The sequence below is a fragment of the Dipodomys spectabilis genome, unplaced genomic scaffold (assembly GCF_019054845.1).
Source record: "Dipodomys spectabilis isolate Male_0828 unplaced genomic scaffold, ASM1905484v1 ptg000420l, whole genome shotgun sequence".
NCBI lineage: Eukaryota > Metazoa > Chordata > Mammalia > Rodentia > Heteromyidae > Dipodomys > Dipodomys spectabilis.
The window spans coordinates 252,842-270,185 of record NW_024871097.1 but is presented as its reverse complement, the minus strand read 5'-3'; the positions used below and the strand labels follow the sequence as shown (position 1 = coordinate 270,185).

The 17,344-nt window shown below is 35.6% G+C and overlaps 1 pseudogene; it reads left to right on the top strand.

Annotated features, from left to right (window-relative positions):
- Positions 1-1,004: 1,004 nt before the first annotated feature.
- LOC122097273 lies at positions 1,005-1,101 on the top strand (annotated as a pseudogene).
- The last annotated feature ends 16,243 nt before the right edge of the window (positions 1,102-17,344 follow it).

Here is a 17,344-nt window from a genome sequence, read left to right as displayed (position 1 = left end):
AATATAAGATCAGCACATATAAATATAAAATATATAACTATATATAATATAATTAAAAGGCACACGTTTTGCATTGTTCTGTTGTAGTGACTGTATCAAAGGCAACTCTGTTTTAAAGTATTATTCCATTATCTCTACCTCAGTGTTTGATATAGTTAGACCTAAAGCTTTACCATTTGTAGATTTACAGCATGGAGGCAAGAGGAAACACTGTGATTAAAACATTATGAATTTAATGCCTAATAACGAGGAGAAACACATGGACTTCTCCTGCAACTATGAAAATATTTGGTGATAAAAAGGCAGTAGTGTAAGTTCCTGTCCAGTTGGGTGGTAGATAGGCCAGGACATTAAGTAATCATGCATACTAACAATTTTTTCACCTTCTTGGCTTTAGCTACTTTTGAAATGGAAGATATAATAAACAATTATAATTTGATAAAATACCTTCTAGTCTGAACAGTTCTGTTTGAACTGTTCAGCTCTCTATGATCCCTTGTAACCAAGATGAGTTTTGTTCCAGTAAGACAATCTATGCTGTCAGTGTAAGATATTCTGGTTGGTCTGTTCCCACATGGAAGAAGGGTAAAGGCTCAGGTAGACATTTGTACCAGTAACACCTCATTTGGGAAAATGTCAGCTGAAGAAGTTTAGAAGTAGCTCTTAAGCAACGCTTACTTTGAATCCATTAGGTCCACAAAGCTAATTCAGTTGGATAAATAAGTACTTGAAAAAGCCATCACCTTTGGACCTATCTATAAATAATTGAGAGTACGATCAAATTCCAAATAAAAAGACTTAAGATAGTCATTGACCAAAAAAAATTGCAAATGTGAGCAATCGACTGATCAATATAATTTTTTCCACTATTCACAGAATTTTAGGGAAATAAGATCGATAGCATTGTTAGGAACAATAAGGTTTCCTTGTTACAGGTAGGCACCCATAGATATAAGCCTGTATAAAGATTGCATCATTAACTACTTAAATTTAGAGGATACTACATGCTTCAGCAGTACGTATACTCAAATTACACTACAGAGGTTAACATGGCACTTGCACAAGGATAATATGAAAATTTGAGAAGTATTCCATATTTTTCACTCTTCAGATGCAAGAAATGAAAAACAGTTATTAAAAAGTTGATTACAAAATTACAAGTGTAACAATACAAGTAATTCATATAATTCCATTTAGTTTGATATCAGTGTATTAAATCTTCACCTCAGAAAGGCGTTTACATAGCATAAACTTTACAAAACTTTTCAAATTAGACAACATTGTCATTTTATCCCAAAGAAAAATAATATTAAGACCTAGAAAAAAAAAGGAATCAAACTGTTTCTATATGGAATGCAATCGGAAAGGACACATTAATGACCCTATATATTATAAAATAATGTAGAATTCAAAGTATATCTAGTAGACAATAAAATAAATTATGAACATTATGCAAACATAGAATATAGAATATTTTAAAATATATTTTTTCAGACAAGCACCAGAAATCTTGTAGTTCCTGTACTACTCATTTCAACAGGTAAGTTAAAATTATTTCTGATTAAAAAATCACAAACACTGAAGAAATCATTATACATGAGTACAAAAACTATTGAATACTTTTTGACATCCAATGCAGGCAATTCGCTTGGAAGAATTCCGCAGAATCCATGAATTTTTACAGTAAAATATTGGTGTTGCCGGGCACTGGTGGCTCATGCCTATAATCCTAGCTACACAGGAGCCTGAGATCTGAGGATCATGGTTCAAAGCCAGCCTGAGAAGGAAAGTCTATGCTACTCTAATCTCCAATAAACCACTAGAAAACTGGAAGTGGAGCTGTGGCTCAAGTGGTAGACTCCTCACCTTGAGTTGAAGAGCACAGGGATACCTCCCAGGCCCAGAGTTCAAGCCCCATGACCGATCAAAAATAAAAAGATATTTCTCATATTTGGATTGTGAAAATATTTTGTAGGGACACAAAAGATGGACTCGCATTTTTGAAATTTAAGAAACTTAACCCAACCATTAGTATTTAGGTGAACAATTTGTACAGCCTTCCACAACTTCATAGACGTAGTGATACATAGTTATCCTTTTGGCAATATCAAATGCAGTTTCTTCTATGTTGTTCTTCAGGCCTGGTTGTATATAATGGTTCAACAGAAGGAGATCCAGTGTATCTTTTCTATCTCAATTCTCAGCAGCAAGATATAAGGGGGTCAAGAGGCCTTTAGTTTGGGCATTGGTATCTGTATCGTGATGAAATAAGAAAGAAAACATTCTGGTATTATTCCACGTATATGCACTGTGCAGGGGTGTTCAGTCATCTACAGTTATTGCATGTGACGCTTGAGACACCAACTCACTGACAATGTCCACTGTAGGCTTCTCGATGAAGTGGCGTATACTCATCGTCATCCCTACTATTCACATGAGTGGCCTTTTGGGAAAGAATTCTCCGCACTGTAGTAAGCTGAATATTTTTGGCAGCCCAATGAAGAAATTTGCTGGGATCCTTCTCCATTGCATTTGCAATTGATACCATTCCTTACTTTTTCATCTTTTTCCTCATATTCCTAAGAATTGCCTAACCAGATACTTTGAGAGCCAGTGGGAATGAGGTGTCCATGTATTTCCTAATAGTTCACATTGGTTTTACTGGTCAGAAATATCCGGTGAATTTTCTGGATCTGTTTATTCACCATGATTTATTTTCTATTTTTCCGATTTTCCAATTCGAAATTATTCTAATTGGAGAGTAAGGAATTGATGGAGAGCAGAGGAAAGATGTTCCTCCGTATTCAAATGTACACACTGAAAATGAGAACCAGTGATGTCTTCATGTGCAGCTTATTCTAAGAATGAGAAAATAGGAAATAATGCCTTCTATATAAATGATTTGGAAAATGGCAGAGCAAAAAATAAAATGATGCAACCAAAAATATAAAAGCAAAACAAATTAGGATAATTATGGGCAATCATATTATCTATGAGAACCTAGAAAGGGAGAGAGAAAGAGACAGATGTGCAATGACCTAGCTAGCCACAAAATCCATGCCTCTGATCAATTTATAGAGCAAACAAAATTTTAATTTTTAAAAAAGATGGAAATAGAATTTATGTATTTACTTGAAATTAGTAAATACATTTTTAGTAGCCTACATAAAGAGACATACCTTTGACCAAATTACAGACAATAAACTAATTCCTTGATAATTCTAGTAACAGATCTGACTGAAATCAGTTGAATCATACTTTTGCTGCACAATGAAGGAGTAAGAAGGTAGTAAAGCAGCTAGAGAAGGCAGGGAGATTGTATCTGTGACAAAACTTTGTGGAAATTGATATTGAGGATTTCTTCCTGGTGATCCACTTGCACTGGAAGCATGATTCTGAACTATTGTTGGCTGATACTGAACTATTGATTTGATCATTATATTCTACAAGAAGAAAAATGAGAATTGATAGTTAAGGACTACTAATACATTTTGACCTTCTCACTAAGCACTTTCAATCATCAAAATCACATGAAGACAATAGACAGGCCTCCTTTTTAGATGAAAGGAAGTGTCTTTAAAAAAAAAAGGAATGTATGTAGTCATGCAAAAGACTTCTATTTTACCAATGCCTCATACATTTTTCTAATTTTGGGTACCAATAAATAATGGATCTATTAGAAAGCTCTTAAGGCTCATATGTTCAATAGTGAATTCTCTTACACGATATCATGGTATTTTTTGTGTATGGTCTTAAGAATAAATTTACATTACTAACTTGAATTTCTGACAGGACAGTATCATCACTGTACATCTTGCTTCTATACTCTCATTTTTAAATTACTATCTAAGTATGTGCATTAGATAACTCTAGAGGAAAAAGTAGAAGCCACACTGATGGCTTATGTCTTTAGTAGTAGTTAAGCAGAAAGATGAAATCTGAGGATTGTGGTTTGAAAGCAGACCAAGAAAAAAGTCCATTAGATTCTGATTTGATAGTAACCAGCAAATGGAGCTGTGGTACAAGCAGTAAAATGCTAGCCTTGAGAAAACTGAAACAAAAAATAAATTCTGGGACAAAGCCAGGCCGTGAGTTCAAGCCCTAATATTAGCACCAAACAAATGAATTAATTAATAAGGTAATTAATTAATTAAAAATAAATGAAGTGGTCACATGTAGAGAGGCAGGTAAAATGTAACATGCGTGGTGATGGTTTATGTATTATTTTGTAATAAGGCATATTATCATTTGTCCTAATCACTAATACTTTATTTGAATTTTTTTTGTACAATAAACCATGAATTTAGCATGCATGTATATGTGTGTGTACATGTGTGAACATGTGTGTATGTGTATATGTGTGTGTGTGCTGTTGCAATGTTGCTTGCCAATGTGGACAGGGTGAGGCTGCAAAGAGCTAACTGTGTTGCAATGTTTTATTTATCAGTGTTCTGTCATGTCATTTCAGTGAAACCACCCTTCTGTAAATTTTATTTGTCTAATAATAATGCCATCATAATTAAAGCATTTACAACATTAAGTTAGATAAAGAGACCGTTTCAGCTCTTACTGTATGTTAGGTAAGAAGATACAGACATAATTAGGTAGTAAGTTATTGCTGTAAGATGATTGTCAGTACAAAATAGGTATTTGACCTCTTAAATTGGTTATATTTGTAAGATACACTAATGGAGTGATTTGGACCGACTTGACCAAACAGGTATTTCTCTCTGGTTATTCCTGTGAAACACAAGTTGGATAAACTCCGGATTTCTGTTGAAAATAACTTTCTTTGCAAGATCATATCTATTCTCACTAAGAGATAATCAAACCCATATTACGTTTGAATATCCCATCTTATTGACTGAAAATAAGTATTGTGGATATGCTTGTTAGATATTCCTTTCAAAAACGAACAAACAAAAAGCATGTGTCATGTCTAGATTGTGGATGCGTTTGAAGGTGTTTTGTATATGCACAGGGATCTTTACTAATTGCTCTTTTGTGGGAGTAACTACGGCAAATAACAAATAAGGGTTTTTGAATATCTTTTCCAGTATACATAACATCCCAGAGCAAGTCTTACAATTTCATAAAATCTTTTGAATATTTTAGTATTATTTCAGTACATTGACTATAGTGCTAAAATTTCTGAAATAAATATTGTTAAGATCTGAAAATGTAAGTGGATATATAGGCTTTTTATGCGTCATTTTATGAAAACCCAGTTTTTATGAAAGTAAATGGAATAGAATAAAAGAATGTAAGTGAATTGGGTAAGCTAATTATTAGTATAACTTTGTTTTCTATTAACAGTCCATTGAATGTACATGATGCAGTAAAATTATTTCCTTTGTGCCTCTAAACTTCAGTTAGTTTTAGAATCTTTATAGTTATGAGTGAACTTTTAGTATAAATAATGTTCTTTTAAAATGATTAGGAATAACCTTGTGTTTTGTGTCCTACTCCCAAGAACATGAGTTATTTTTAAGTGTTAATAGTTTATCATTATCATTATCATAGGGAATCATTATTATCATAGGGAATTAAAAGTGAAGTAGTATTGATGTCTTTTTAAACCAATTGTATTCACAAGTTGGAGAGTCTTTAATTCATACTTAGGTCTTGGTGTCTATGATTTTTAATCGCTCGTTCCTAACATTAGTGATAATTCAGACTGCAGTTTTGGATATATGAAAGGTCAAATATTTATCTGGGGTCAAAAGTGATTTTTATATCAGTCTTTCTTTAATAACATTTTAAAGTAGTACATTTCTCTCAAAATGTTGGGTATGAAAAGCAATCAAAATACTTCTAATGGTCAACAATTTAGGTGAGCTGCAGTGTGGAAATGATTGCTCCAAAAGACCTGCAGTCTGTTTCCATCAGGAATTGGGCAGGTCCTTCTTTCAGTAAGACTGTGTTAACCAGAGATGGGGTCCCCAGGCAGTGCAGTGTTGAGTGAAGGGATAAAATATGATTTCTACTATTTTGAGGTAGAAATCAAGAATGTTATAGTTTAGTAGTTCCTTTCTCCAGGGAGGTATCAATTGATTATGAACTTGGAGTTTTTATATTACAGTTACATATTTTCTTTTTGTTGTTGTTGTTGGTCATGGGGCTTGAACTCTGGGCTCGTGTGCTGTCCCTGCGCTCTTCCACTCAAGGCTATCGCTCTACCACTTGGACCACAGTGCCATTTCCAGTTTACTAGTGGTTTATTAGAGATAAGAGTCTCACCGTCTGTCCTGCCCGAGCTGGCTTTGAATCACAATCCTCAGATCTCAGCCTCCTGAGTAGCTAACATTATAGGCGTGAGCCACGGGTGTCCGGCTTAGTTACCTCTTTTCTAACAAAGATAAAGTGAAATATTATTAAGTGTGCACAATAAGTTGGGAAATTTTACTAGAATTAGTAGACTGAGTGATGGTATTTAGTTATAAAATAGAATGAGGTTATTTGATATGGTGGGAATGGAATGCAGGCTAACACTTACCATGTGTGCAATATTGTACTAGTAATTCCAACTCTGAAGACTTAAATAACATAATCTTAGAATTAAAAATAGAGATAGTTCCACTTTATGGGATTATTGTTAGGATTAAATTAGATACCAAAGGAAAAGTACTTGGAAAAACAATCAGAGTTTGATATTTTCTACCTGTTATTTTATCATGTGATATATTCTAATATTTTTACTGTGATTTTTATATTGTGTCTATTTAGGATATGCAAAGTGATGTATTGAAATTCATTGCGTTGTTCAATTTTCTGTCAGTGAGAAGAAAATACCTGCAAAGACAATTTCTGAGAAGGAAATTATCATATTGACTCATGGTTTAAGATCAGATGTCTCCATTTTTTAAATTATATTTTTATTAAATAGTTGCACAAAGGGTTTTCCATTCAACGAATCAGTTTATAAGTACAATGGATCTTTACATAACTTTCTCACATCCTTCCAAACCTCACCCCACTTTCATTTTTTCTAGTTTCATGCTATCTGCATTGAATATTATAGCTTCACTCTCTACTTCCATAAGTCTCTTTATTCCTTCCATTTGTCTTCCCCTCACATTTTCCAAGTGATAGTTTCCTGGTATTCATTTTGTTGGATTAAAAGTTCAATTTTATAAGAAATTACACCTTTTAAATACTCCTCTGCAAATAGCATGCTTTGATTAATACTGTTGTTTAACTTGCATAAAATTCTGGCTTCCAAATACGCATCCTTTGTATGTCTGGCTCTGACTTCTTTTACTTAACATAATTTTATATCTATCCATTTCTTTGCAAATGCTGTAACAGTCTTTATAATGTATGGGTGCAATCCAATTGTGTATATGAGCAACACTTTCTCCAACCATCCCTCCGATAAAGGGCATCTGGGCTCCATAATTTCTCGACAGTGGATTTTAGTTCTTGAACTAAGACTCAGAGATATCACCCAGACTCTTAGTTCAAGAACTAAAATCCACCCCAAAAAAGTATTTAATTTACACCTGTGGAAGTAAAGTATTTCCTTCACCCCAATACACATCCATTCATTTGCAAGGTAACTCTGTTATGTCTGGAGTAGCACATAATATTATCACTTAAGTAGAAAACATTGCAACGTGGGTAAACTCTATCTCTCTCATGAATTTTTCTCCACTCAAATATTCAAATCTTGCAATTATTCTCATTATTTAAAGTCATAGCTTTTTTTCTTTAATACCCATAATATTAGAGTTTGAATTGAGTGTCTTGTGTCTCCTAAATGGATGTTCTTACCACTTTGGAATGCCCCCAGCCCTAAAGTATCCTGATTACCTTTCAGATAGAATCTGGCTTCCTACTTGTGTATGATAGTGGGCTCAATCTACTTTATGTTATTCTTCCTGGAATTTAGAATAACAGGTGCCTGGCATTGTGTACAGTTCTTTCTGTCCAGTCTGAGCTTTAACCATTATCCTCACAACAGTAGACTCCCATGTAGTCAGGATTTTCATAAGCTTATCATAGCTATTTTTTAAAAATCTTTGCATTTCCTGCAGGTTCTTGATTACTGAGTTAATTTGTGTTTTCATGGGTTGTTTTGTTTCTTTTGAATGTATGTGTTGAGTTGTTCTTCATTTTTCCTTTCATTTGTTTCACTCAAGTTCTTACCAATAGTGCTGAGAAACCAATTTTTCTTTCTCAAGATAGTCAGGGTGAGCATTATTTATTCCAATACAATTCCAGTAATATTTAAACACCTTCAGGAATTTCAAGAAGATGGCAGAGGAGAACCTGGTGGCTAAACAAGCTCTCACATAGAAAGCAATTCTAGTGTACCAGTGAACACCCCTAGGCACTCCAAGTGTGCCATCACAGTATAGAGAGTTTGGCCAGAGAAGGAAAGTACAGGTAAGGTGACAGATCTGAACATTTTCCAGCAGTCATGGCTGTGGTGGCTGTGGCGGCTGTGGTGGCATGCATAGCCACCATACCTACAAGCCAGAGAGTCTGGGACAAATGTGCCAGATGCAGCGGGCAAGCAGATTTTACTCAACACCAGCAAGACCTGACAAGTAGCAGATATCTTCATCCGGCAGATAGCACACCAGAGGCTACCCAGGAACCAAAACTCCAGCGTGAGTACAAAACTGACATCCTCACTCCTTCTCAAAGGGAGCAGAGGAGGGAAGGCCACCCCTTCCCCCAACACCGGAGATATCCATCTTTGATACAGACAAAGGCCTGGCTAAGCAGCTAGCTCCAACTCAGTCCTTTGATGAAAACAAAAGAGTCATTTAGCTAGTCACAAATACCTACCCTGACCTGCCATTCTCAACTCTACCCATGGGAAAGTCACCACAACCAGGCAGAGAAAGCTACACCCCCGAAAGAGTGGCTTTCTTCACTGGGTAAACAGAGCCAGAGGCTGTCCCTCCCTACAACAGCCCTGACAATCAATTGAAACTCAGTAAACATAAACCCTGAGAATGGCTCCAGGCTGGGCTCTGTGAATGTCTCAGAAGCTAGACCCTCAGGGAAAAGCTACTGTTTGCTGAAAGGCCTCAACTTTACCCAGAACCCAGCCTTATCATAGCAACTCCAAACTAGAGGAAACAACCATTTCCCTCTTTTGTGATACTCAAAGCAGATCTCCCTCCCACTGAACTAGCCTGGGAGGAGCAACACAAACTTCTGGGTAAACTAACAGATGTTTTTTCTGCCTGCCCAAACAAACTGACTTAAGAAACCAATCTAGCCACAGAAAACCAAACACCACAAGAAAACCAGAGATTCCACAAAGACACTGGTCACTGTCACAAGGGAGATACAGGATCTTCCCATCAACCCCCCAAAAACAAAACAAAAGAAGTCTTTTTTGTGTATCTTTTCTAAATTTTTCCTTTTACTTATAAAAAATTGTTTTTATTAATCGTTTTTTCCTCCTCTTATAACTTTTATTTTAGGTATATATATGTATGTGTGTGTGTGTGTGTGTGTGTGTGTGTGTGTGTGTGTGTGTGTGTGTGTGTGTGTGTGCTTTTTAAAAAAATCTCTACTGACCTTTGGTCTTTTTTATTCTTCCTTTTTCTCATTCGTTTTACTTTTTCATCTTTTGTTCTTTTTGCATGAATTATTTGTTGTTCTGCTCACCTCATATATACCTGTCATTGATTATAAGACCTTATCCCCCAATTGCGTACATAGTTAATCCAAAAATGTATTACTCAATTCAAAACCTCTTAGGATTAAATTCCATAATAGCAGAAATATCTATTTATACCTATACAATATTTGAAGTATTTTTATTTTTTAGTTTTTCAGGTCTCCTTTGTATCTCTCCCTCCCTCTCATCCTATCCTATCCTATTCATCTCTCAATATTACTTCTTTAAATTTTCATTACTTTTAAGAGTTTCACTTTTTAAATTTAAATATTTGTCTTTCCATTTTTTTCTTGTCTCTTTTTTCATTTTTTTTCTTCTCTCTCTCCTATCATTCTTTCCGTTCCATTTCCCTCTGTGAGATTAGGACTTGGTTAATTTCATTCTCCTTTTACCTTTCCATATCCCTCTAACCCTATTTTTCCCCAGCATTCTCCCTAAACATAATAATTCCTGGTGTGTCAAATTCTTCTTTGCTATTCTTAGCCCATTAATACATAGTTGTTTAATGTTGAATAGACTGTATCTGTTGAACTAGATTGTATCTACAGACTTTTGGCTATGCAATTACAGGACTTTGGTTGATGCTTTCCTTAAAATGGTGGTCTCGAACAAAACTGGCAATACTTTCATCCCAAATGGGCAGAACAAGCCAGAAAAACACATGGAAAATGGCAAGTCCAGGTATCTCAATTCCCACTCAAGAAAATGAGGTGACAGAACAGATAATGAATAATCCAGAGAGTTCTCAAAAAGCTCTACAAATACTACTGTTAAACATGGTGAATGAAAAGATTGAAACCCTGCAAAGGACTCAGTGTGAGCGTGATAGGGAGAGAGAGGAGGCAAACCAAAGATCAAAACAGGAAACTCATGGGCTTGAGGAAGCTACTCAAAGATTGATACTGGAATTGCATGAGCAGGTTGAGAACACTCAAAGAGAAATAAAGGAATTCGTGAGCAGGCTGAGATCAGCCAAAGTGAACTACAGAAGTTGCATGAACGTGAGAAATCTAATCAAAGAGTAATACAAGAATTGCAAGAGAGGGATGAGAATAGACAAAGGTCAATAGAGACATTAAGGGAATCCATAAAGAGACACTTGAAAGGAATCAGGGAGACCACAAAGGGAATGCTGAATGGAGCCCAACAGAAGGAATCGGAGTCCAAGGAAACCATAACGAATCAACTAAGTGATTTGAGAATAAACACTGAACACCAAATGAAGGAAGTAAAGAATTTCATACAAGATCTAAAACCAAGCTCCAACAAAGAATTTGAAGCCAAAAAAGCTGACCAATTAGAAGGAAAAGAAATGAAAAATAAAGTAGAAAGTCATGACAGTAGGTTAGACCATGCAGAAGATTGAATCTCCGGCATTAAAGAGAGCCTAGGTATTATAGAGAAAGAACATACAACTATCCAAGACAAATTCAAGAAATAAGATAGATCTATTCAACACTTGGAAGACACCATCAGAAGGCCTTATATAAGGGAAAGGTGTGTAGAGGAGCACATAGAGACAGAAGTTAATGGTCTAGAAAATTTGTTTAACAGGATCCCAGCAGAGAACTTCCCAACACGCAAAAAGATAGGCATATTCAGATACAAGAAGCTTTTAGAACTCCACATAGACGAGACAAGAACAGGACAGCCCATCGTCACATTATAAACCACACAGGATCAATTCAGACCAAGGAAAAGATCCTTAAAGCTGTCAAGGGGAAAAGATCAGCCACTTATAAAGGAAAACCAATTAGAACCACCTCAAATTTCTCAACAGAGACAATTAAAGCAAGAAGAGCATGGAATGATATATGTCATGCCCTAAAAACAAACAACTATCAACCAAGAATAGTTTACCCAGCTAAACACTCCTTCATAATGGAAGGTCAAATAAAAATCTTCCATAGGAAAGAAAAACAAACAATATATCTCCACCAAATCAGCTCTAAAAAGATACTTAAAGATGTCCTACATAGAGAAAACCAACTAGACCACAATAAAGATCAAGAAACCACACCCAAACAAAATCGAAGAACCATAGGAAGAACCCAGTAGGCGTAGCCCCCAGAAGTTGGATAAAATGTCAGGAACATGCAAATACGTCTCAGTCCTATCTCTCAATATTAACGGATGTAACTCTCCAATTAAGCGACATAGACTGTCTAGTTGGTTTAAAATGCAAGATTCTTCTATCTGCTACCTTCAGGAATCACAACTTGCCCATAAAAAACAAAAACATTTTGAAAGTGAAAGGCTGGAACAAAATCTACCAAGCAAACGGCCCCCATAAACAGGCAGGAGTTGCAATCCTAATATCAGATAAAATAGACTTCAAATTAAAATTATTGAGAAGAGATAAAGAAGGTTACTACATACTAATTAAGGGATCAATCCTTCAGGAGGATATTAAAATTCTATATATTTGCCAAACAATAGTGTACCCAAATTTATCCAAGAAATACTACTTTAAATCTTACATAGATCCAAAGACATTAATTGTTGCGTACATTAACACACCACTATCCCCACTTAATAGATCATCTCTGCAAAAACTCAACAGAGAAACCGCCGATCTAAACAAGTGCTTACATCAACTGATTTAGCAAACATCTAGCGAATATTCATCCAGCAGCATCAGAGTACACTTTTTACTCAGCAGCACATGGAACATTTTCCAAAATACACCACATTTTAGGTCACAAATCAAACTTGTCAAAATTCAGAAACATTGAATTCATATCTTGCATTCTCTCAGACCAAAAGGGAATATAATTAGAACTCAACACAAAAAAACACCAAAGAAAATTCAGTAACACACGGAGGCTGAAAAACACACTGTTGAATCACCAGTAGGTCATAGAAGAGCTTAGAAACGAAGATCAAATGTTCATGATATTCAACAAAAATTAGCACAGAGATTATCTGCTCCTCTGGGACACAGCAAAGGCACGATTCAGAGACAAGTTTATAGCTCTGATTTCCTACATCAACAAATTGGAGAGATCTAAAACCAACAATTGATGAGATCTGACACTCCTTGAAAAAGAGCATCAAGATAAACCCAATCCAGTTGATGGAAAGAAATAATTAAAATTCAATCAGAATTAAATGAATTAGAATCCAAAAAAAAACCATAGGAGGAATCAACAAAATGAGAAGTTTCTTTGAAAAAAATTAACAAAATTGACAGTCCCTTAAAAAATCTTATCAGAAAAAGAAGAGAACAGACCCAAATAAATAAATTCAGTGATGAGAATGGCAACATCACTACAGAAACAACGAAGATTCAGAACATTATAAAGGAATACTGCTCAAAACTTTATGCTAATATGTTTGAGAACTTGGCAGAAATGGACGTTTTCCTGGCAAATACTGACATGCCGAAACTAAACCATGATGAGTTAAACCATTTTAACAGGTCCATATCAAGCAGTGAAATAGAAACAGCAATAAAAGACCTCCCATCTAAGAAAAGCCCAGGAACAGATGGTTTTACAGAAGAATTCTACAAGGCCTTCAAAGCAGAGCTCACATCAATACTCCTCCAACTCTTCAATGAAATTGAAAGAGAAATTTGACTACCGAACACTTTCTATGAAGCCATCATAACCCTTATCCCAAAACCCTCATCAAAGAAAGAGCACTATAGACCCATTTCTTTGATGAACATTGATGCAAAGCCTCTCAACAAAATTTTGGCTAATCGACTTCAACAATTCATCCAAAAAATCATACACCACGAGCAAACAGGATTCATTTCAGGGATGGAAAGATGCTTCAATATATGCAAATAAATTAACATTATTCATCACATCAACAAGAACCACATGATTATCTCAATAGACGCAGAAAAAAGCCTTTGACAAGATCCAACACCCCTTTATGGTGAAGGTCCTGGAAAAATTAGGAATCCATGGAACATTCCTCAATACAATAAAGCCTGTGTATGACAAAACTACATTAAGGATTATACTCAATGGTGAAACACTAAAGCTTTTTCCTCTAAACTCAAGAACGAGACAAGGATGCCCACTCTCTCTAATGCTCTTCAATCTAGTATTAGAATGCCTATCTACAGCAATAAGACAAGATGCAAGCATAAAGGGAATCCCAACAGGGAAAGGAGAAGTAAAACTCTCCCTCTTTGCAGATGACATGATCTTGTATTTAAAGACTCCGCTCCCAAGTTACTCAACATGACTCAGAACTTTGGCAAAGTAGCAAGGTATAAAATTAACCCTCAAAAATAAATGGCTTTTCTGTATGCCTAAAATGAGAAAATTGTGGCTGAAATTAGGAAAGCAACTCCATTTGTAATAGCTCCACAAAAAATAAAATACCTAGGAATTAACTTAACCAAAGGAGTGAAGGACCTCTATGATGAAAACTTTAAATACCTGAAAAAGGAAATCAAAACAGACTTAGAAAGCGGCAAAAACTCCCATCTTCCTAGATTGGAAAGATCAACATCATGAAAATGGCAATACTTCCCAACACTATCTACAAAGTGAATGTGATACCTATCAATATTCCAACCTCATTCTTCAAGGAAATAGAAAAGGCAATCCAAAATTTCATATGGGACAATAAAAGACCCCGAATAGCAAAAACGATCCTTAACAGAAAGAAAAGTGCTGGAGGAAAATCAATACCAAATTTCAAACTCTTCTACAAAGCCATAGTAATCAAAACAGCTTGGTACTGGACAAGAACAGACCTCAGGACCAATGGAATAGAATTGAAAACCCATAAATGAACCTAAAGACCTAAAGCGATCTAATCTTTGATAAGGGAGATAAAAAAATAAAATGGAAGAAAGAGAGCCTCTTCAGTAAATGATGCTCTCAAAATTGGTTAACTACTTGTAGAAAACTAAAGCTAGATCCTTATATATCACCCTGTACCAGGTTAAACTCCAAATGGATCAAAGACCTCAGAGTCATGAAGACATTCTGAAAACATTACTGGATGGAATAGGAGAAACCATAGATCTCATTGGCACAGGCTGAAACTTTCTTAATAGAGACCCAGAAACACAACAAATCAAAGAAAGGTTGGACAAATGGAATTGCATGGAATTGCAGAGCTTCTGCATGGCAAAGGACATAGCTAGCAAGATCCATAGAAAGCCAACGAATTAGGAGAAGATCTTCACTAGCCATACAATGGAAAAGGGTCTCATATCTAAAATATATCTGGAACTCCAAAAATTTAAATCCTCCAACAACAAATCCTAAAAGAAACAACTACCCAATAAATAAGTGGGCTAAAGATTAAAGAGAAACTTCTCTGAAGAGGAAATAAAGAAGGCCAATAGAAACATGAAGAAATGCTCAACCTCCCGAGCCATAAAAAATGCAAATAAAAAAAAAAAACATTAAGATACCACCTCACCCCATTTAGAATGGCAAAAATCAAGAACACTAATAACAACAGATGCTCGAGGGGATGTGGACAGAAGGGAACCTTATTTCATTGTTGGTGGTAGTGTAAACTTGTTCAATCACTTTGGAAAGTGGTATGGAGTTTACTCAAAAGACTTCACATCGAGCTCTCCTATGACCCAGCAATCCCACTTTTGGGCATTTACCCAAATGATCACAAAGAAGACCACACTAAAGCTCCCAGCACAACTATGTTTATGGCAACATTATTTACTATAGCTAAGCTTGGAACCAACCCAGATGCCCCTCAGTAGATGAATGGATCAAGAAATTGTGGCATATATACACAATGGAATTCTTTGCCTCCATCAGAAAGAATGACATTGCACCATTGTTAGGAAAATGAAAGTCGTGGAAAAAATTATATTAAGTAAAGTAAGCCAGGCCCAAATACACATAGGCCTCATGGTTTCCCTTATTGGTAATAAATAGTATATGTCTGAGCCAAGCAGAAAATGTAAGATTCGTTGATGTTAGGTGAAATGTACTCCAAGATAAGTATTCAAATATTTTTTTCTTTCATGTGATTGTTTCTAACATATTTATAAGATGAATTTTTGTTGCTTTGTATGTCCCTCCCCCGTGATATAGCTCCTGTTTTCACTGCATTTTATGTTGGTATAATTTGTGGAGGGGAAGGGAAAAAACAAATCGTTTAAAAAAGGATAGAGTTGGACCCACTGTAACAATGAGATATACAAGATGTTATGTCAAAAAACGAACTTTAAAACTTTGGCATGGTGGGGTATAACGGGGGGTGGGGGGCAGGAGGGTTGAGATGGAAAGGGATAGGAAGGGGCAACAAAGGAGGAGGCAACAATGCTTGATAAGAAATGTACTCATTATCTTGCCCATGTAATTGTAAATCCTCTGTATGGTATTTTCAGAATAATAATTAAAAAAACCTTCATACCTATTAATGGTATAGGAATTTTCTGTGCTTAGAAGGGTCTTTTTATTTTCTCAGCCATCTTTGGCATGCACAGACAGATAATGGATTATATGAAGATAATAAATTTCCAAATGCTTGCCAGGAGGATTAAAACCTATAGTTAATTTTTTTTCCAAAGGCTTCCCTTTTCACAAAAGAAATATGTAGCTTGATTCAGGATTTCACAAAATTATAATTCTAGGAAGATCTTAAAAAATCATCTAACATTACAGAGTTGAGGGAGATGAATTGATCTCCTGAATAATTTATTTTTGGGTCAAATAAAAGCAGGATGCCAAAAAGAGAGTAGACTTTAGAGAAACATGATGAGATGTATGTAAATAGGTGCTTAGCTGATTTTGTTAATTTGTGAACTAATATAGAGAAATAAAGTAGTGTAACGTAAAAAAATAAAGAACTCTGCATTGAAATACTCATTTGTATGTGTGTGCACACACGTGCCTGTACACACACGTGCATGTTCATGTGCTCATGCATGCATTCATCATTCCTCCTCTAAGCAACTGTGCCCAAGGATAGTGGTCTACCACTTGAGCCACTGCTGCACTTCTGGATTTTGGAGATAATCACATGTTTTTTCATGATTGGACTGGCTTTGCACAGTGGTCTTCAGACCTTGGCCTCCTGAGTAGCTAGCTAAGCTTATTCACCCTATGAGTAGCTAGTTAAAATTCTGTCTGCCCTCTTTGCTTCACTGCTTTTATTCTTTTCCGGAGGTAATCAGAAGCCTGTCATATATATGTCTAATTGCTTTACAAATACTGTTACTGCTTGGCACCAGGGGCTCCAATCTGTACTCTTAACTACTTAGGAGGTTTGAGAACAGAAACCAGGACAAATTTTAGTGGACTTCCTTCTCAATCTATAGTTGGGTGCATTGGATCATTTCCACCATCTTTCACTATCTAGAGACTAAGATTGGAAGGACTGCAGGATCCAGGAAGCTAGACAAATTGGTGTGCAACTCTGATGCCATTGATGATGGGAAGGATAAAAGGACAGATCGGGTGCATGTTCTTGTGGAAAGGGAACCCCTATCCTAAAATTAACCACTGATATAATGCCAGCCTAGTAAGAACAATACCCAAAGTTGAAATCCTCACAATTTCCCACAACCAAAATAAGTATATACATTAACATCCCAAAACTTAGTACAATCTGTTCTTTGCTCTAATATCATCTTTATCTGATTATTGTATGATGTGACAGAATAGTTTATTTATTAAACTTATGATATATTTTAAAATACCTAGAAAATTCTCTTATTAAGTGCAAACGAATGGCATATTGCCTCATTTCTTA